General features: G+C 44.6%; 1 protein-coding gene across 1 annotated transcript in view; it reads right to left on the bottom strand.

Moving 5' to 3' along the window:
- The window catches only part of PARD3B (par-3 family cell polarity regulator beta), a gene marked incomplete at its 5' end in the record, with an annotated part of 453,865 nt that overhangs the window by 83,518 nt on the left and 349,334 nt on the right, over positions 1–21,013 (bottom strand). The gene's annotated exons all lie outside the window — the stretch shown is intronic.

Genomic DNA, 21,013 nt, shown 5'->3' with positions numbered 1-21,013 from the left:
CCTGCGCAGAAGGAGCAGCCCGGAGGCAGGAAATCCTTTCCAGTTGTATTTTTACATGCTAAACATTTAGCTCCCGTGCAAGCCGGCATGCTCCTTTACAGGCTGGAGACGGGGAACTAGATAAAATAAAAACATGGGGCAACTAACTCCTTGAAGCAGCAACTTAGAATAGCCACATGGAAGAAAAGAGACCGAGATTTCTCGTGTGTAGATTTCACCTTGCCCTACTTCTCCTAACCTAATGAACAAACCAGAGGTGCGTTCGGGTAACATCACTGTCTAGAATTTGCAAACCCGCCTTGATGCCTGTAAGAACAGAGAAATGAGAAACATCCCTCCTCCTCTTCCTCCCCCATTCCCAAATTAGGGCTGGAAAGCTCTCCAAACGTCACCTTCTGGATGTCTACAGAAGGCATCCCCCAGAACCCAGCCATCCCGCATTAATATTTATTAAAGTCATCCGTGGCAAAGATTTGGAGAGTAACTGTATTCCATATGCCGCACCATCCGGCTTTCCTCCCCCTTTTCTCTTGTTTGGAATCCCGTCGGTCCCAACTTTCCAAATGCTACAGATATTGTTTCCTTAAGCTCGCCATCATGACGAGGTGGCAACCTTCCCTTCCTTGCCGATACCAATTTAGCAGTTGGTATACTATTTCTGCGATCTGGCCCTATCTGTCGCTCGCTGGTACCAGATGGATGCCAGATGGGCAATGCCTTCTTTAGAGCTCCAGTTCTAAAAAAGCACCAGATAGAGGGTCAAGCCTTGTCCGCTGGTTGACTCAAATAGCACTTCAAAGCAAGGCACTGGGGGTGGGGGACGGCAACATCTGTTCCTTATTCTTCGTGACCCTAAAAAATAAGGGACGGGTAGAGATCTTCTCTTTGAACCAGAACAGATCCAGTTCAAGTATAAGCTTCTGACGCTCCCCTTTGCCTAGTAGCTGGATCCAGATGCCGGCTATTCAGCCAGCATCAGCTCTGAATGCGAAGTACGATCAATATAGTCTTCCTCCTCTGACAGCACCGCAAAGGTCCAGAGACAGTGAAAGCCATCTCTCTCTCTCTCTCAGAAGGAAAACAGAACAGGAAAATAAAACTTCTAATTGGTTTAGAAGAGCTTGTGAAAAGCTTTTCTCAAACACCCAGCAAGGGGAAGGGGTGGGGCGAGAGAAGAGTGGAAAAGATCTTCTACAAGTATTCATTTTTGGTTTAGCCTTTCAAGAGGTTGATTTGGCTTCCAAACCAGAATTAAATAATTTTTAAAAAGCTTTAAAAAGGTCAGTTCTGAATGAAGCCGAGAGTGTTCGACTCAAATGCGGTTTTGCGGAAGGGCTCCCCCCGCCTTGCCCCCGTTATGCGTTAGAACAAAGTTTAAGAGTGTTGAGTTAAATTGTCCTTTTGCACAACGTTTTTTAGAAGGGTGTCTGCAGGAAAATACAGCTGACATCAAAGCCAGCTCTCCACTCTGCAATTTGCTTCGTGGAGAAGTTATGATAAACAGGTTATGTGGTTCCCTAAGGTTACCATGGAAACCCTTTCTTTTCAGGCCATCATTTCCAAAGGTACAATTTGCATTAAAATGACAGAATTTGATTTTTTTTGTTAAGACTCAAGTGGGGTCATGCTACCTTATATTATAGCTATTATTTCAAAACTCACGAGTGTACGTTCAAAGGAGAGATCTATTAATCCACGTAAACATCTTGGTGACCGATTACAGTTTAATTGCTGGCTTGTCAGGTATTTCCCTGACAAATTATCAGGGAAAATTAAACTTCTAATGCAAGAATAAATATTAAAGCTAATTCATTAGTTGTCACTAATAGCTACTTTTTCCTTTTCTTTTCTCACCCTGTTCAATTGTTCCACACCAAGTGCAGATTTTAGAGTTTGGAAGACAGCAGGATGGTCAAAGAGGATACAGGCTTTGTAATGTTTCTGAATCACTTGGTTAGGAAAACATTCTTGGATGGCAAATGGAAGTAAGACACAGCTGTTACGAGCAGGCTAAGGGAACTCGGACACCAAAACTAACTCTACTTGTTCTGTAAGCCAGTAAAGATGGCTTTATTGCAACAGTTTAATAGGCCATGATATATTAATCGTGGTTTCCAAAAATTTTGCCGTAAATATGTCCTAGGAATCAAATCGAATGCCAATTTCATATCCATGAAAGCCACACACAGCTTTCACTGAACACAGGGGGCATATTTTTCTGCCAAATGACTTAAAATAATACAATTATCAATAGCAGATCATTAGTATTTCTTCACTCAAAGAGTAATTAACACTTGGAATTCACTGCTGCAGGGGGTGGCAGCTACAAGCACACACAGCTTCAAGAGGGGATTGGATGAACATATGGAGCAGAGGTCCATTTGTGGCTATTAGCCACAAGGTATACAGGGAACATGATTGGATTGATTGATTGATTGATTGTATGGCAAGAGGGAACACTGTCTGGGGCAGTGATGCTTTGTATTCTTGGTGCCTGGGCAGCAATGGGGGGGGGCTTCTGGAGTTCTGACCCCCCTGGTCGACCTCCTGATGGCACCTGAGTTTTGGCTACTGTGTGACACAGAGTATTGGACTGGATGGTCCATTGGCCTAATCCAACATGGGCTTCTCTTATTTTCTTACTGGAGGCTCCTTGTCTAAAACCTGCTTGCTCTGTACCTAGGACTGATTCTGAATATATCCAGTCAGCTAACTTATAATAAAAAGGATGCACATAGTTTACTAATCAATGGTAACAAGCTAACTGGCCTGTAATCACTTGGATTTGTTTGTTCGCCTTTCTTAAATATAGCGAGAATAAGAGCATCTCTCCATTGGTCTGGTGTTTTACCTGTTGAGTTAGTTCTGGTGAATAAAGGTACCAGTAAAATGCTCCGCTGTTGTGGACTGCTCTTAAATATTTCAGTTGTCTATTAGGTCACATGAACACAGGAAGCAGCCTGACACTGAATCAGATCATTGGCCCATCACGGCCAGTATTGTCTACTCAGGCTGGCAGTGGTTCTCCAGGGTCTCAAGCAGAGGTCTTTCACATCATCTACTACCCGGTCCTTTTTAATTGGAGACGCTGGGGATTGAACCTGGGACCTTCTGCATGCCAAGCGGATGCCCCACCACTGAGCCATGGGGCTTTGCGTGCTTTCAGCCGAGAGCTGGTGTGGTGTAGTGGTTACATTGTTGGACTAGGATCTGGGAGACCCAGGTTTGAATCCCTGCTCTGCCACAGAAGCCGGTCGGGAGTTTGGGCCACTCTCAGCCTAGCCGACTTCAGAGGGTGCTGTGAGGATACGATGGAGAAAAAGAGGATGTTATAAGTCACTTTAGGTCTCCCACTGGGGACGAAGACTGGGGGCACACTTTAAATAAATGAAGTTAATCTTCTGGGCATGGAACAGGAGTCACTGGGTGTGTGTAGGGGGGAGGTATTTGTGAATTAAGATTGCTGGGGAAAAGATCATGAATAGGACCTAAAGAGCCTCTTACTCAGGGTAAAAGAGGAGAGCGCAAAAGTGGGCTTGAAGCTCAACATCAAAAAAACTAAGATCATGGCATCCGGCCCCATCACTCCTTGGCAAATAGAAGAGGAAGTCATGGAAGTAGTGACAGACTTCACATTCCTGGGATCCCAGATCACCGCAGACTGTGACTGCAGCCATGAAATTAAAAGACGCCTGCTCCTTGGGAGGAAAGTGATGGCACACCTAAACAGCATGATAAAAAGTAGAGACATCACCCTGCCAACAAAAGTCCGCATGGTCAAAGCAATGGTATTCCCAGTAGTCATGTATGGCTGCGAGAGTTGGACTATAAGGAAGGCTGAGCGCCGAAGAATAGATTCTTTTGAACTATGGTGCTGGAGAAGACTCTTGAGAGTCCCTTGGAATGCAAGAAGATCAAATCAGTCAATCCTAAAAGAAATCAACCCTGACTGTTCCCTGGAAGGCCAGATAATGAAACTGAAGCTCAAATACTTTGGCCACCCAATGAGAAGGGAGCACTCACTGGAGAAGACCCTGATGCTGGGAAAGATTGAAGGTCAAAGAAGACGGGGACGGCAAAGGATGAGATGGTTAGACAGTGTCATAGATGCAACGAACATGAAATTGAGCAAACTTCAGAGGACAGCGGAAAACAGGAAGGCCTGGCGGGATCTTGTCCATGAGGTTGCGAAGAGTCGGACTCGACTGTGCGACTTGACAACAACAAATTTGTGAATTTCCTGCATTATGCAGGGGGTTGGACTAGACGACCCTGGAGGTACCTTCCAAACTCTATGTTTTTATGAAATAAATAAGTGAACCATTCCAAGGGCCTGAGGTCAGTGATGTTGACCTGCATTACTGGGCCTAGTCTTAGTACAACAAGGCATAAGCACGGGGGACCCTTTTTGGATTAGCAGATTCTGCTAATCCCACCCCCACACACACACACCAGAACACCTCCTTGAAACTCCCCATGATGATTCAGTAGCAACAATCAGAAGGTTTAAATCTTCCATCTACAGTGATATGATTCAGATGTGGAGATGGAGCCACGCTAGCATCTTAACCTGCTAAGACGATGCATTAAATATGAGTGGGGAGTCAGTTATGTTTGTGACTGAGTATGCCGTTGGCACAATGGCATACAAACAGATGCTTTATACAGAATCAGGTGGGGTGCTGGTCTGAAGCAACGGAAGAAAGCTTGAGTCCAGTGGCACCTTTAAGAGCAAATTTTTTTAATTCTGGGTATAAGTTTTTGTGTGCATGCACATGAAAGCTCATGCCCACTTTGTTGGTCTCAGAGCTGCCACTGGACTCAAACTTTGCCCGTCCTTTAAACGAGCTTGTGGTGTTAAAGTATACATACTGTTATTTTCACCAAAGTCTCTCTTTTTTTTTCCCACTAGAAAATGTCTAAGCACAGAGATTTTTTTTAAAATCCAATTTACTCAAGTACACAGGCCCATCTAAATTATTTTTTTTAGAATTAGAAAAACAAACAAAATGGAATTATCTGAAAACCCGAGCAGGGGCTTTTAACACATAGAGTTTGCGGGGAGGAATACTGTTTAATGAAATCACATTTCCATCTTTAAAAAAAAAGGGGGGGGGTCAGTGTACCTTTTAAAATTTCCACGGACTGTTAAAGCTGCGGACGGAAAACTGCAAAAGAAGAAGACGAAGAAGAGAGGAGGGGGAGGGGAAAGCTAAGTTTGTGTAACGCCAGGGCTTGATTTAGCAAATGAAGTTTCTTCCACTCCTATTCTGTTCAGTACTTTAATGCATTCTTATTAGATTAGCATCTGCACTGCAGACCTTGAAGTGGGAACTAATAAAGTTATCCACACTGTCTCTAGGTGTCTGAGCCAGAGACTTTTTATTTTCTTTTTCATTTAAAATAATTATAACAATGCCACTTGTTTGCTAAAAAGGCTTTTTATATTCACAGATAATTGCTTTATACAACACCCGGCAATACATTCTAATTTTCACATCTTGCTGGGAAGAAGGGGGGGGGGACCTCGAGCTCTTCAGCACTCGTGACAACCTGACAACAGTGTAGCCCACCGCACTGAAGTTTCGAAAGTAACAAGAGCTGTTGCTCTAATGTCGTTTAATAAGAAGCCCCAACAACTGTAGGACACCTTCAGTGGTAATGTATTCTATCAGCTAGGGGACTATTTCCGGCACAAATTTACAGCCCAACAGGCAGGGAAGGCTATGGGGAAAAAAATCCTTACATTTTAGAACACAAAACTGAGACTGATTGCTATTCCTCAAACTGGAATCAGGGTCCTGAGGCAGCCATCTTAACTCTCTGAGTATAATATAAACTCTGAATTTAATATAAAATAAATCCACTTTGGGTATCATCCAATCCAATCCAAAGCATTAGTTTAGAATAACGGCAAGGTCAGTGCTTCGCACAACAATTTGCAAATTGCCTTAAGTAGGAAGGAAGAGAAGAGGATCCAATCAGAGCTTCTTATATCCAGTGACTCAAAGAGACCGCCAGAGCTCTTCTATGCTTTTGATTGGCATGTTTGTTTGCAAGGGTTTCCATGTGCAGTTGATGTGTTGAGTTGTAAGCTTGCTGGCTCACGAATCCTGGGATGAGGTGACGTTTTCTTTTTAGCCCATGGCATTCAGAACATTCAGACGATGCTTCTACTCTCTGCCAGCTGCTGGCTTTGATTCCAAAGCATCTGAATGGAGGGAGACTATGTAAGCCATCTATGGGCTCTCCTTTAAAATACTGGATACAGCTTCTACAACTTCCTTTAGAAAGCTAGCAATGACTCATGGGATATGAAGCACCAGAACTAACAGACAGGAGGGGGAAAACCCACCACAATGGGGAAAAATCCTTTCCACCATAAAATGCATATTATTGTTTGCACATGATCAATACATGTGGCAAGCACTTATAGCAAATATTGTGTAAATTGGAGAGGAATGTAGTTGGTTGTATTGTTTATTGCCTTCGTTTGCTGGGATGGGGCTGAGGTAATGGTGTCTCTGTTCCTGCCTGGTTCTGTTTAAGATTCGTCCTCTTTCATGCAGCACTGGCTCCTAACTCTTTGCAACTGGCTATCACTCTTGACCATTCCTATGAATTAAAACACACACAAACACACACTCTCACTCTTATAGCTATTTCATGTAGCAAGGAATTCTCAGGCTCAAAGCTGCTTCTCTATTTATCTAGGATTTACTCATTTCTAAAACCAGCTAAAAATTTTATAAATCCATGTTGCAACCTTGCTTGTGTTCCACTCAGACCATTTCCGCAGCGGTGAAATTCCCCACATTGACGTTTTTAAAACCGCGTGTTATGTGAAATTTTCCGCAGTAGATTTTTCCTCACCAGGTGCAAACCCAAAGTTTTCTCCTTCTTATCTTGCATTTTCATAATCCCCAGTTTTAGTGAGTTCTGAAAACGTAGGGGTAAGAAGGAGAAAACTTCGGGTTTGCACCTGGTGAGGAAAAATCTACTGCAGAAAATTTCTCATAATACGTAGTTTTAACAATGTCAATACAGGAATCTCACTACTGTGGAAATGATCTCAGCCTATAATATTTACCTAATTCATCAAGGACTGACTTCTGGCATACCCTTCCCCGCCCCATTTGCAATAGCATGAGAAAAATAATCAGGGCAATCGGGTACATCAATAATTTGCATGTGGGCAGTTTAGAGTGGAGCCAACATGGCTGCAGGTCACCCTGGACGGCTTTTTCCCTCTGCAAGTTGCTCTGGGGTATCATGCGGATTGGCCTTGGACTAAGAAAAAAGGATTTAGAAAGACTATCCCCACACTGGCACACTCATTCCTAAGATTACAAGAAGAGAATCTTAGTGAGTGGGAGGCAGTGGTTAGTATATTTTTTCAGAGGAATTCTACTTTTTCACCAGCAGCAGTTCTGAGCGTCAGACAAAACTACATTTTATCTTTCAGCGTGTCTGGGCATTGATGTGCTAGAGGTCAGGAACTGAGCTGCCATCTGGGAGTGGATTTCACATAGGCAAAGCGAAGGTTCAAATGCAGAAATATTAGTTCTGGTTAATTCGCAGGAAGGCTTAATGTTAAAAATCCCAGCCGTCTTTCGTTATGACTGAGACTCATGCTCTCTTCCACAAGCGAGGTCAGCTTTCAGGCTTGGAGCATGCTGAAACGCATGTTTCTGCCACGTTAACATCAGTAGGCAGAGCTCCGAGAATGGCTGCAGGTTATTCTGTAGCGATGGAGAATCCCTCACAAGGCCATTCTTAGCAGTTCAGAGCGAAACTAGACATGACAATGGTAGATCTGGGAATGGATCTTCCACACCATTAAAAACTGTAAAAAGCAGGGAGGCCGGGGGGGGGGGGTTTCCAAACAGGGCCATAGCATGGGAGGATTTAACCCTCTTTCACCTCTTGTTTTTTAGGCTCTCAGTCAGCTTGGTTCCTACCTACTTCCCAGCATTTGCCTTGCTGTGGTGGGGTATGGGGTACAGAAGACCATTTGAGAGCCTATATTTCTCACTCCCAAATATCAATGACTGAGGCACAGGTAGTGACTGGGGTGGTGTTTGAGACCACAAAAATGCCATTGGAGAGGGATTAAACCCTCAGTTTTCTGCACCACAGCCTCCATTGCAATCCGGTCCCCCACAGCTACTTGCAGATTTTCAAGTGTATGAGCTCTGTTCACTTGGATCCCATAATCTCATTTTGTTTGGGCCTCATCTAATCATGCAGATGAACAAACAGCCTGATCTTGGGGCAGGTGAAGTGGAAACAAAGTGCACAACCTGAGGGCTCGCTGGCCGGATTGGCTTCCAGCTGCATTCTGGCCCTGCAGTCACTGGTGGCAGTTGGCATGGCCCTTGTGGAGGTGGCCCCTGCAGGTGGAAAGAACTTTTTTTGGTCTTTTTCTCTAGCAAAGTCGGCCATGGAGGACCAATTATAAGGAATCCATTAAAAGAAATCCCATGTGGTAGCCATGCGGCTTCAATATACACGATGGGAAGCATCCTACCATCCAAGTGCAGTGGGCACATGGAGGTTTCCAATGTTCTCTGCTCTGCTGAAGCCCTTTTTGGATCCCTGGAAAGATACTTTTTGGATCCCTGCAAAAGAACAGTTGGGTGGGTTGGAGGGCTGAAGTGAGTAGGGACAAGGGGATGACCCCCCCCCTCGAACTTGCACTAGTGGAAGATGAAGGAGGAGTGATTGCAGCTCCTTGACCATCCTCAATCCAGCCCCCTGCCCAGCCCATATGGGTCTGTTACTCTACACTGGTCTCTTGAGGCTGGGACAGATCTTCACAGGGATCATAAAGAGCAATGAATAGGAACGCTGGAAAACTACAACTTTGGCACATGGAGCGGTAGGACACTGCCCAATGGAATGCTCATGCCAAAGCATCTTCATGCTCCTTGAAGACTCCCATGAGGCAGCTATGTTGTTTCACACACCCCATGACAGAAGAATGTGCTGGTGATTTATGGCTTTTCTTAGTGTCTTGTTGATGTACAAATCAGTTCCCCCAAAGCAAGAGCAGCAAACTTGGGCTTCAGGCCAGCCAACTGTATAATTACACCTTGCATTTCTCCATTTTCTTTTACTTCTCATTCCCGTCTCCTGCTATGTACAATCCAGGCAGAACATGGGGGTCTCAGTTCCCCCTGTCTGGAGAGGTAGGTACAACCTGTGCTCCTGCTTCTTGGAGCATCAACCACCCATTGACGTCTGTTAAAGCAAGCTTTGCCAGCAATCTGGGCCTGCAAAGCCTTACACCAAAAGCCACCTCTCCCCCTTTGCTGGATGAAACCACATGTCCCATAATGTCATTTTAGGGCAAAGCTAGTCAAAAAGCATTTTCCTTAAAAGGGGAAACTGCTATGGCACATTGCAGAAGTTCAGGTTTCACCACTGCTTCCCTAAAAACAAGTTAAAGGGAAACAAAGGGAAAGGAATAAGGGTTGTCCAACTGAATTTACCAGCCAGATGGCTTTGGAAAGGTTGGAATTCACAGCACAGTCCTGCAGTGGGTTCCCATGTGACATAAATCTGTCATTTCCCCCATTGCTCAAGAAGACAGGAATGCCATTACTCTGAGTTGGAATGCCTTTTTTGAAAGAAAAAAACCCCCACCATGATCCAATATAAACGTTTGTGGTTCTGGGGAGCCTAACCCTACCCTAAACTCAACATCCTGACACTGAACTTAATTGCTCATTAAATGCACAAAGAGCTCCTTTTTGTGTCCAAAGCAAGCACAAAACCTTTTGACACATTATGGGGGGGGAAATAATGCAGGGCTCGGGCTTCTTTTTCTCGTTGAGCTTTTTTGGAGGTCTGGAGTGGTGCCAGAGACACAATAAACTCCCGGGCCTTGACCACAAAAGAGCACGATGCTGCTTCTTTGGGTAACCCTTAATTGGGAACTGACAAAGCTCAGTGCGTTAGGCACATGTTTCTGCCCCGAAACCTGTTGACAAACCACACATTTGGGCCAGATTACGCAGCCGTGACACCGGGAACGGCTGAGAGAGGGAGATCAAGCAACCAAACGTGATTATTTTTAAAGATGTTATTTATCAACAGTTTAAATCTTACTTGCAAAAGAGGGAGGGAAAAGAAGTTATGAGGCTGGATGTAAACAAGGCATTATAAAGGAAAATTGTCATGCTGCCCACATCCACCCCTACCAGTGAAGAACGGCACAATTACTGTGTTTTATGCAGTTCTCACAGACCAAAAGATAAGCAAGAGGGAGGAAATTAATGCCACGACAAAGGACGGGCCTGAGATTATAAGTAACCAGATCTGTGCATGAGATCTGTGAAGCAATTCAGGCCAATGTGCACAGAGATTACTAATTCCAAGTTATTTGAACCAGGTGAGCAGGGACCAGGGCGTCTTCTTTACCTTGACACCGAGATCTGTAGCTGCCCCGACCGCCAGTGAGGGAGCAGGGTGAATTATAAACAGTGGCAATCTGGATCAAAACTAGAACTGCTCACTACGGTTTGGTTTCATTTTGCTGGTGGGCTTTTTTGTTTTATTATGGTTTATTATGGCATTACCTGATCTGGGTCCCACTTTGGTGTAGGAGCAAAATGGGATACAAAGGATCAAAATAATAATAATGTGTATGATTTTAGCATTCTGAAGTTCTCGCTTAATAAAGCAAGTATGGAGTCGCTGGGCGATCCCTGTTGTCTATTCCTTCTAAGAAATCCCAAATCCTGCTAATCAGTTATTTGGTACAGGGCAAGAAAGACAGCTCAATTCTTACGTGTAAAGATGTATCGTTGGTGACCGAGATTAAGATGATTCATACTATAGTTATCCCCCGTTACTATGTGTGGGTGTGGAAGTTGGACAATGAATAAAACTGACAGGAAGAAAGTTGACCCATCTGAAATGTGGTGTCGGAGGAGGTTTTTATGGATACTGAGGACCGCCAAAAAGACAAATGAATGGGTACTAGATCAAATGAAGCCTGAACTCTCCCTAGAAGCTAGAGTGGCTAAGCGGAGGCTGTCATACATCAGTCACATTATGAAAAGACAAGAGTCACTGGAAAAGGCAATAATGCTAGGAAAAGTGGGAGACAGCAGGAAAAAGAGGAAGATCCAACAGGAGATGGGTTTACTTAATCAAGGAAGCTGCTGCCTTTGGTCTGCAAGACCTGAGCAAGGCTGTTCATGACAGGACGTTCTGGAGGTCATTCATTCCTAGGGTCACCGCAGGATGGAAGTGACTTGACGGTCACTTAACACATATATTGAGGCTTGGTGGGGTTTCGCCTCTTCAATAGGTGCTATATGTAGACAGGCCCAGATGTTGGCTCAGGTGAGGGGGTTGTCTGTGCCACTCATCTTGATGTCCTAAAATTCCCTGCTCAGCCTGGAAGCCTACTTTTGAGGACAGTGTCAGCTTAGTGTAAAGGTCAGAACTCTGGACTAGGACCTGAAGGACCTGGGTCTGAACGCCTCCTCTGCCACTGAGGCTAGCTGGGGGACCCTTGGGCCACTCAGTCTGTCTCTCAGCCTAGCCTATCTCATGGGGTTGTTGTGAGGATAAAATGGAGGAGGGAAGAATGGTGTTGTAAGACGCTTTGGGTACTTGTTGGGGAGGAAAGAGGGGTATAAATTTATAAATAAATAAATAACTGGATTTGGGCACCAGTGCTTCTCTGAAATTAGAATTCTTTTCTTATTGCCCTGCATAGACGCCTGGAAATACTAGGGCTCCAAAGTACCCTCAAGTACCAATTTTGTGTAATAGATTGAGGTCTAAGTGACTAGGAACAAATACGATGAAATTAACAGGAAATTCTGTGTTTTACTTTGAAAAGTCCTTTAAAACACAAACTGAGACCAAATCCTGACTTAAATCATTACTTGGCTATCCGAGCACAAAAAGACAGACGTTGATACCAGATTAGAAACTTGCATTTTAACCAGGAAACCTGTCTTGAATTTTTTAAAAAAGCAAATATTAGGCTTTTAGTTTCAGCCTTTCCTGTTTTTACATGCAGAGATGAGCCCAAAAGTAAACTAAAATAAAATTAGAAACTAAAACATAAAACAAATCAAAAAGACAAACTGAGGCCTGCTGTTAGAAGCCTTTCCCATAATTACATCTCTCTCTGCACTGAGAAAACAGAAACGGTCCAGAAGGCAAAAAAGAAGAAGACGGGAGGTCTCAAAACGGAGAAGAAGCAAACGTAACGGAGAAGTGGGATGAAATGCAGACAAATGAAAGAGGTCTGGGATACGTGAGGCATAGCAGGCTTATTTAAAAGAAGCTTCTGACTGCCCTTGTAAAACATCTCTGGATTCAATTGCCCATCATGAAGGAGCCCATGCGCCGACAGACTGGTTGTGCGCACGCCTATGTAAATATATTATGCATGTGCGCGTAGACGCACACACACACACACACACCTGCGAATACAATGTGTTGTATTGGGAGGAACCTCCGTTGGTGAGCCAGTGTATCAGCGGCAGATACCAACCGCCCAATCTGACTGCTTTGTTAGAGGGTGAACCGTGATGTCAGCAGCTGCTACCCATTAGAAAGGAAAGCTGGCTCAAGTCACATGGCGAACAGACAAGAACACAGGGGGAATTTCTCTAGGATTAACAGTATGCATCCAAGGAGGTCACCAGCTGCATTTCCCCTTGCGAATCTCTCGCACTGGGAAAAGAAAGAGCCTTTTGCGGCAGGATTTCCTCCTGTTTCAGCATTAGTAGCCTCCTATAGAACAAAGACCTGGAACGACGTAGCCGATGGTAAGTTTCCAATTTAATCACAATTATGGAATCAGCTTTGATTCACTCTTAGAGGAAAGAAGTCAGCTGTTGCTCCAGCCCGTGCTCTCCCCGGGATTCAAGTTTAAGTCAGAAAGCCGGCCTGTTAGCGATCACTGTTCATGGCAGACGTTCTCATACAAGGTTGTTAATCACATGGGAAGGGGGGGGGGAACTCTATCTGTACAAGAAGATATGAAGCAGTGTTTAAACGAGGAGGGACTTTTTCTTCTGTTCGCAGCTGGATTCAGCGTCTGCAGTGGAGAGCCAGCTACAGGAATGCTGCTCCATCTGGGATCGCCTTCCCGTCCTATGAGAAAACCGAATCACCTGGAGCAAAGTCCAGAAACGGGTCCTTGTGGCATAGCCAGGCCTGTGGTCTAGGCAAGCAAGGAAGAGCACCGGGGAGAACGAAGGGCCGGGTACCGAAAGAAAGGCCCAGATGAGTCACGAGAAATGGGGAAAAGTCCAGAGCTGCCGTGGCCAAGATTTCTGTTCCAGTGCTTGAGGAGGAGGAGGAGGAGGGAAGAGCCGATCAAGGCACTATATACAGCAGATCAACTTCAGATTGCAAGCCGGGAACCAGATGTTTGCATCCTGTGTCCCTGATGTGCTGGTTGTTTGGTGTTATGGGGCGGTCATTCAAGCAGGCAACCCAATCCAGAAACAGCTTTCCCATAAGATCAACTGTTGGTGTAAACCAGAGATTCTTAATGGTGTGTGCGTGTTGTGTGTGTGTGGCATATTGCCTACCAAAAGGTGATCTATAAATCTCGGGGGGGGGGCCTTCTGATCTTTGGGGCCAAATGGGGGGAGGGGGCACCTGGGATTCTCGGCAGTCCCTTCCCCTGGCTTCTGATGCCCGCCCTGAGGGTAAAATCCCAGGTTTCTCCCCAGGCTTTTGAAAAAAGTGGAGCACAGGAAGCAGCAATCAGACCTAAGAGTCAGTTGATGGCCATCAGGCACAAAGAAGTACTTGAATGTATGCCTATGCATCCACATGCATTTTTTCCCTAAATCTGTAATTCCCCTAGAGTCTCAGCCAAGAAAGGCAGAGTATAAAATACATAAAGAAATAAATATGCACATATCAAAGGCAGAGTTATGTAAATAACGCTGCCTAGTCTGGAGTGCCCTGACCAGGACAGTTCGATTTCATCAGATCTCAGAAGCTAGGCGGGGGTGGCCCTGGCTAGTATTTGAGTGGGAGACCTCCGAGGAATACCAGGGCTGTGATGCTGAGGCAGGCAATGGCAAAACCCCCTCTGAACATCTCTTGCCTTGAAGACCCTACGGGGTTGCCATAAGTCAGCTGTGACTTGACGGCACTTTCCAATACCTTTTGTTGTTTTTTTACTTGCAGCTTTGGCCATAATACATCTGGGAAAGAGAACACTCTGGGTCAAAAGACAAGCTGGGGTCTGGCAGTGACAAAAAGTAAAGTAGGTGCCAGATGAACCTCAAAGGGGAAGGCATTCCAACAACAAAGTGCCATCATTGGAAAAGCCCCACCGCTAGTCACCGCCTACCTCACTTCTGCAAATGGGGGTACAGAAAGCAGGGCCTAGAAGGTGGATCTCTAACTGTTGGGCTAGGCAGTACAGGAGGAGACAAGTAGTGAACTGAACACAGGAATGCATGAAGCTGCCTTCTAAAGAGTCAAACCATTGGTCCACTAGGTTGGTATTGTCTACTCTCAGTCTCAGATGGAGATCTTTCACATCACCTGCAACCTGATCCTTTCAACTGGAGATGCTGGGGATCGAATCTAGGACCTTCGGCATGCAAATCAGATTAGGCGTGAACATTTGGCATGCCAGAGCTGAAATTTTTATCTGAAATTAGTGGTTTCAAGTCGGCTCGGGGATACCCAAACACTCCCAGAATTCTGGAAGCAACAGAAGTGTACTTCCCAGAATTTCTGGAGTGTTACAGGAAGGTGTAAGAACAGGAAGGGAAAGAGAGCACTGAAGATTTTTAAGGTTTAAATGGGCATCTCATTTCAGGGTCTCACTAAAGAGCCAGTTTGATGTAGTGGTTAAGTGCCCACTTGCAGCTGCTGGATGACCTTGGGCAAGACAAAGTTCTGTCAGAGCTGTTCTTGAAGGAGCACTTCTCTCAGAGCTTTCTCAGCCCCACCTACCATACAGGGTGTCTGTTGTGGGGAGGGGAAGGGAACTGGAGTTTGTAAGCCGCTCTGAGACTCCGAGTGAAGGGCGGGGTATAAATCCAATCTCTTCTTCTTTTCCCTTTAGGGTGTCAATGGCTGGGTCAATCTGGCCTCCACCCAATGCCCCTTAAATTTTAAAAGGGAAAGGACCAAACTGGCCCCGACTTACCACGATGGCTTTGTTCTCCCTGGAGGCTTCTCCCTGGGGGTGGCACAGCTCATCCCCACACTTGGGAAATCATGGGCGGGCTGGTGGGCTCCGAGACTCTTGCTAGGGTTAGCCATCACGCTGGCCATTCCCTCTCCTTGCCACCGGGGGACTTTAAAAAACCAGCAGTTGAATAGTGTTTTATCAGTGTAACCGTGTGGGTGTAACAGGCTCTCCCAACTTTCTTTCCTTTCCTTTCTTTTTCTTTTTTAAGTCTCTAGCTCCTTTCATGGTGAAGATAGAAAAGGCATACCTCCTCAACCAAAATGGCTAGAGACTTTTTAAAAAAAGAATGAAATCCGAGAATGCAGGGAACCTGATACACCTATTGCCATACTGTCAAAGCAGTATAGCACTGCGCAATGTTGATTTAAAAAAACCCCAACAACCCTCAAAAACAAACCATGACCCGGTGATTTTTGTGGAGAACTTAGGGTCATGGGCAGGTTCGTGCCCATCCCTAGACATTACTTTTGTGGTGTCTTCTTGATGTTCAGCTGTAATTCTGCTTTGGCACTTTCTGTGTTAACCTTCAGTGATAGTCATTTCAAGTCTTCAGTATTTTCTGCCAATAATGTGGTGTCACCTGCACATCTCAAACTGTTAATGTTCCCTTCCACCAGTTTTCACTCCACCTTCATCTAAATCTAAACCATTTTTCTTTATGATATGTTCTGCATATGGATTGAAGAGATAAGGAGTAAAATGCATCCTTATAGCCAGTTTGGTGTAGTGGTTAAGTGCGCGGATTCTAATCTGGGAGAACCAGGTTTGATTCCCCACTCCTCCACTTGCACCTGGCTGGATGACCTTGGGCAAGCCGTAGCTCTGGTAAGAGCTGTTCTTGAAAGGAGTTTGTAAGGTGCTCTGAGACACCTTTGGGTAGTGAAGGGCAGGGTATAAATCCAATCTCCTCTTCTTCTCTTCTTCTCCTTGTCTGACCCCTTTGTCAGTTGGAAACCATTCTGTTTCTCCATATTGTATCCTAACAGTAGCTTCTTGTTCGTACAGGATGTGCATCATAACAATCAGATGCTGTGGCACACCCATTTCTTTTAAAACCAGCCATAGCTTCCATGATCCACACAGTCAACAGCTTTGCTGTAATCTATGAAACACACACTGATTTTCTTCTGAAATTCTCTTGTATGCACCAGTAACCAACATAAATTTGCAATATGATCTGTAGTGCCTCTTTCTTTTCTGAATCCAGCTTGAACTTATGGCTGGTCTTGTTCCATATATGGTAACAGTCTTTTTGGACTGTAAATTAAGTGAATAACAAAAATAACAATCCCAAATTTTCATTAACTGGGAAAAAAACCCTCCCCAATTCTGAGCTGGTAACAATACTCCCAAAAATCATAATACCAAAACAGTTCCCTTTCCAAAATTCGGACCTGAAATTAATATGAACATTTTTGAAATGGACACCCCTAAAGCAAGCACTCTGTCACCGAGCCATGACCCCCTACCGATAACTAAGAACAGGCAGTCCTCAGAAAATTTCGATAAAAGGAGAAAAGTAGGAATTTTCTTTTAAAAGAGGGATATTTTGCCTTGAGAAGGTCTCTGGACAGGTGGCATAACACCTTTGCCCTTCCTCTCCTGGGGATGTTTGTATTTTAACAAAGGCAAGGGACCCAATCTATTCTTGTTGCATTAAAAAATACTTGTACATGGCTGGCTCCACCAGCAGGTTTGTTTTCCAAACATCTTTCCAGACCGGGTCGCGTAGGGGATTAACAGAACCTGCACGGGGGGGGGGGGGGGGGGGGAGAGGGCAGGAGAGGAACGTAAAAGAACAACTGTTCTGTGGAGCAGGGGAGCCCTGCGTGAAGCCTTCGAAATTAATGTTAGTACAAACGTATTTGAATGAGGAATGGAAACATTCTTGAGGTTTCTGATATTAATCGGTGAGATGGAAAGCTTTAAAGCTATCTGGGGTGTTTTGATTAACAACTCCTCCTCTCGCTGAAAACAGATAGCCTTGGGAATCAGTCTTCTTAAGGTATTACACCTAATAGAAACGGCTTAAAGGGGATTACCCAGAAGGGACCTTTGTGAATCTCTCGGAGCCTATCTGGGGCCAGAAGCCGGAGCCTCCCTAGCAAGTTAATAAAACCCTTCAAAGTCTGATAAGAGATGGGAATCCTCAGCCTGTTCCCAAAGCGACATTGACCAGGTCTGGATTATTTGCTAGGATATCAATTATTCTGTAAACATCTACCTTGGGGACACGGACACTGTGTGATCATAAAACAGGACAGAGAATGGAGCTTTTCTTTTTTTTAAAAAAGCACTGAATTTTTCTATATTTGCCAAATCAGGCTGACTATCAGACACTGTAATTACATTAACTAATTTACAAAGCATCCATATTAGTAAGAGTAGATTAAACCTCTATCAGGACTAACTAAAACTTCACAAAATAATGAACAGGGTTTTTTGAGCTCACCAGAACTATTTTGCAGGCTCACGGCTAATAGAATTGGGAGGGAAGGACACAGATGCTCAGCGTGATGGAAATCCTAATTGTAACAGTTTTGAAGATGGAGTGCAAAAGAAGTATTATGGAGATTTATTAATTAGGTTAGGCTGTGTCTGGTGAAAACATTTCTCAAGTCGCAGCTGGGCATGGCCAGGTGAAGGCACAATAGTCCCCCCCCCCTCCATCATTTGAATTGGTCTCCAGTGTTAATTGGAACTCATGGGTCCCTTGTAGGCAGACAGCACAAGTAAAGAAAACATGATAAGCCTTATATTAGCAAAGGTGGAGATTAATTTTAGATGGATCTTTCAGAATGGAAGCCAAATTGGGTAAGGCTACCTTGTAGTCTTCCCCATAGACAGAATTCAGCCATTACGGTGGAGAAGGTCCTCTTCTACCAATCTGCACTGCAACTGTGCCTGAAGTCTCAGGCAAGAAATGATGGTTTCAAAATGAAACTGAACATTAAAACATATAAAAATAGAACAAGCAGAAATATTTTTATACTGCAGGCTGAAATAGCCCCATACCAGTTTAAACGTGACGCATGTCCAAGTACAGAAACACCCTATCATGAGATGTTGCCAAAGCTTGTCATTCTGAACTGAAAACTATTTAGCTTCTAGTGCTCGGCTGTACTCCAAATGGAATGGGATGTCCCCTGTCGGTTATTCAGTAGCTCAGACTATAAATGAGATTCTGCACATGAGTAGCTTTCCAGGCACGTGTGCAGACATTCTTTGCTAGGCCCCTGGCGCCTGACAAAAGCTCTTGAGTGCTGTGAGCTACTTGACCAGGTTCATTGGACAAGACTCACCGGAAAGGACAATCGTGCTAGGAAAAGTTGAAGGCAGCAGGAAAAGAGGAAGACCCAACATGAGATGGATTGGCTCAGTCAAGGAAGCCACGGGCCTCTGTTTGCAAGACCTGAGCAAGGCTGTTAGCGAGAGGGTGCTTTGGAGGTCATTAATTCATAGGGGCACCTTAAGTCAGAAACTTCTTGACGGCACATAACACACACACACACACACACACACACACACACACACTCTTGAGCCGACCTCCTGACCAGGCAACTTTTTGACTGGGACCTATTTGACTCAATTCTTTAATAGTTGCTACCACTTGTACAGCTCTAAGATGGTCTCTTGTTCCCATATATGTCTTTGGGTGGAAGGGGCATTGTGGGGGCAGTTCAATTTCCCACAGCTCATTGCCATGGTTGAAGCTGGAAACTGCGATTCACAGGGCACAATACAATAAGGGCCCAGAATGGAGCATGTTCCAGCACTGGAAGGCAGAAGAGGACTCTGGGAAACATACAACTCTTTTTCCAACCAAAGAGCAAACTTGTAAATACTGAGATCATTTTGCATCAAGCTGAGGACACTTTGCCCTCGAGTAGTCCGTCATGCACAGTTGGACTTAAGCAGAAGTTAAGTAAACTACAGCTTAGGGCCTCAGTTTATCAGATTAAGAGATGAATGAATGAATGAATGAATGAATGAATGAATGAATGAAATAACAATTTTGGGGTAATGCCACAAAGCTTCTTGCCATTAACCTGTCAGATCTCAGATCTCAGAAACTAAGCAGGATCAGCCCTGGTTAGTACTTGGATGGGAGACCACCAAGGAAGTGAAGGGTTGCTACGGAGAAGCAGGCAGTGGCAAACCACCTCTGACCCTCTCTTGCCTTGAAAGCCCTATGGGATTGTCATAAATTGGCTGTGACTTGAGGGCCCTTTCTACCACCCTGGGGCCTCTTAAACTTGACATATGTTAGGGCCTCAGCATGACTTAATCTGCCCCTGCTGCCATGTTCTGAGGACAGAGCTTCATGTGCCCACTAAGACCAGCTCCTTGTGCCTTTGTACATTTGGGAAGTGACTGACGACTTTTGCCTCATTGAGCTTGAATGCCCCCACAGCTATGCATGAGTTAACTGTGGGGGCACCACATGTCCCACTCACCATGCAACCATCACTACTGAAACGTCTCAGGCATACAGCTCTTAGCCAGGAGCAGCTTCAGCCAAGTCAAGCCAACTCAGGCAGCTCTGATGAAAGGTATATGAGGGACTGGCTATGTTCAAAATCGTCACCTGGATACCAGAGCTGTGAACGGCATCCTTCCACATACCCCAACTCTACTTGTAGTCCTAAATGTGGAGTAAAGGGAGAAGTTGGGTCATGGCCTCTTGACTAACAGCCCGGGTCTGACAGCGATTCCAAGTTCAGGGTGAAGATGAATTACATACACGGCAGACAGATGTTGCCTGAGTGATGAACGATTAGCCATTCTTAACATGGCTTCATGCTTGGAGAATGATCTGTGCTACGAAACCATATTTGAGGCGTTGGAGCTTCAGGAAATTCATCGCTGCAACATACAGCTATAACTTGTCAAGTAACGAGATACCAAATGAATTTCGTTCAGAAAGGGAAGAACGTAGTTCAAAGACACCAGAATGTCTCCAAACTGACACAGCATATTAAAAGAAATAATAGAATATTTCACCTACACAGACACAGGGCTGTAGCCAGGATTTTGTGGCTTGTGGGGCAAATTTTTTTTTTGAGTGGGGCTGAAGTTCTCAGTGCAGAAAGAAAAGCCATTTATTCAATAAAAAGGTGTTACCAGGATAGATCTCTAAATTGCAAGCTGTCAACCACTTTAGATGACAGTTCTCAGCTGCTGCAAGTTAATCACTTCTGCCAGCCTAAGCAACAATTCTGATCACAAGCCCGCAGCTGGGGGTGATGATTTCTATAGTCGAGAAAGCTAACACCTAGGCAGAAAAACACTTAAAGGAGACCAGTTTCTTGACACAGTTAGAAGGGATCCTAGAGGTCACCTTCTCCAATCCCCTTACTCAGTGCGGGAATTAGTCAACTACAGCACCCCACACTGCTTAAAGGAACGCACACCTTTAAAAATGTTTTTAAATGATTGAGGGGAAAACATTTACAGGAGAAATTCTTGTAAGGCTGTGCCTTTAAGAAAGGGGGCAGAGCCCCCAAAACCCCCACCATAGCTACGGGCCTGTACAGACATTTAGACTTTCAGGGCATCCGTCTTACTTACTCCCACTAAAGAACCATGGTGAGAGTGTCTAATTTTTTCCTTTTCTTGGACCTGTCTAGCCTTTAGTCAAGTTGAAAATTAAATCAACTGAAGGAACAAACAACAACTAAAATCATAATGCTTAAGCCTACCTACCCATCAGTGAGTGCAGTGCAACAGCTTTCCCAGGCCTATCAAAGCCTGTATTTTTTCAACAAATTATTCAAAATGTACAACTAGATCTTTGAGTTAATTCTGAAT

Source organism: Gekko japonicus, unplaced genomic scaffold (genome assembly GCF_001447785.1).
Source record: "Gekko japonicus isolate JY-2015 unplaced genomic scaffold, Gekko_japonicus_V1.1 scaffold123, whole genome shotgun sequence".
Taxonomy (NCBI): Eukaryota; Metazoa; Chordata; class Lepidosauria; order Squamata; family Gekkonidae; genus Gekko; species Gekko japonicus.
This window is presented reverse-complemented; position numbering and strand designations above follow the sequence as displayed.